The sequence below is a fragment of the Gymnoscopelus braueri genome (genome assembly GCF_963280865.1).
Source record: "Gymnoscopelus braueri genome assembly, chromosome: 8".
Classification (NCBI taxonomy): Eukaryota; Metazoa; Chordata; class Actinopteri; order Myctophiformes; family Myctophidae; genus Gymnoscopelus; species Gymnoscopelus braueri.
This window is the reverse complement of record NC_137609.1, coordinates 9882057-9883773: the sequence shown is the minus strand read 5'-3', so window position 1 is coordinate 9883773 and position 1717 is coordinate 9882057.

The following is a 1717-nucleotide window of genomic DNA, read 5'->3' as shown; positions in this document are numbered from 1 at the left end:
AATCCAATAAACAATACAGCAATAGAAAACAAGCGTTCGTACAACTAGTTAACAACAAGTAGGTCAGGCAGAGAGGAAGGGTAGTGTTTCCTGAAGAGGTGAGTTTTCAGCCTGCGGCGAAATATGGGCAGTGACTCTGCTGTCCTAACATCAGTGGGAAGTTCATTCCACCACTGTGGGGCCAGAACAGAAAAGAGTCGTGACCGTGTGGATCGGCCAGAAGGACCCTTGAGTGACGAGGCAATCAGTCGCCCCGAGGTGGCAGACCGAAGTGGTCGGGCAGGGGTGTAGGCATCGACCATAGCCCGGAGGTAGGAAGGAGCTGTTCCTTTCACTGCCCTATAGGCTAGCACCAGGGTTTTGAACTGGATGCGAGCCGCTACGGGGAGCCAGTGTAGAGAGCGGAGAAGGATGGTTGTGTGGGAGAACTTGGGGCGGTTGAACACCAGGCGAGCCGCAGCTTTCTGAACAAGCTCCAGAGGTTTGATGGCAGATGCCGGAGCACCAGCAAGGAGGGAGTTGCAGTAGTCCAGGCGGGAGATGACGAGAGCCTGACGGGAACACGAGAGAGGTCGAGAGGTGACGTCACGCGGCCGGCGGCTCCGTCGCGGGCTGATGACAGTGACACCACTTTCCAACGCCAGGCTTTCTTACCGAGCCATCCAGCCACACCGATGGTGGTAACAACAAGCTTTGTACAAAACAAACCAGAAACGGGTAGTATTAATCCACTTATTAATTATAATACTCATGTTCCATATGTGCCTGCTCCCATCCCTACGGCTCCTCTCCCTACTGTGTCGTTTGTCCCTCCTTCCCACCACCCGCAGCAAGCTGCACCTCCCTCCCACCCCCCCCCCCCCCCCCACCTATCTCACGTGCCCCACATGCCTGCTCCTCTCCCTTCGGCATCGTTTGTCCCTCCGTCCCATTACCTGCAGCAGGCGGCACCTCCCTCCTACCTCCCCCCTCTTTATTCTGGTTACCAACCCCACCAAACTGGTGTTTTCCAGACCAATTTTCCACCTTTTGTGGGCCCCCCCCACGATGCACTTGGTGCCCCCGTACCTAACCCCACCGTGATGTCTTGTCCTCCCAACCCAGTGTTTTCCACCCCCCCCCCCCCCCCCTCCAGCCCCTCTTTTTGTCTTGCTACAGCCACGCCAGCACCCATGCCTCCATCAGCCGTCGCTCTCAACGCCCCCATGGTCTCCTCTTCACTCAGAAACCAGATCCTGTTAGGTATGGACGTCGACTTATCATCACTCATCCGCCCATCCGCCAGCAGTTTTCACCCACGGTCCGTAGAAGTAGGAAGAGTCACAATCACCCTCCGAGACCTCACCCCATCCACCTCATCCATTCTCACCCCAACCGAATTCATCTTGGCTTTCTCCATTTATCGCGACACCCTCTGCTCCACTTACCCATCCCGGCGCCAGGGATTAGACGACTACTTGTACCTTTGCATGGACCTCTCCGCCCGGTTTGGAGGAACTCTGTTCTACGAGTACCACCGCCAATTCTCCGCCAGAGCCGCATCACGCTTACAACTATTCAACACTTCTACATACTGGGGCACTATGGACCTGGAGTTATATTGCCGTATTTTTGCAGGGAAAACCGCCACATCTTGCAACCTGTGCAATTGCCCCGCCCATCCAACCACCCTTTGCACTTACATCGCACCCGCTCCAAGCAGTCCCACTCCACGCCC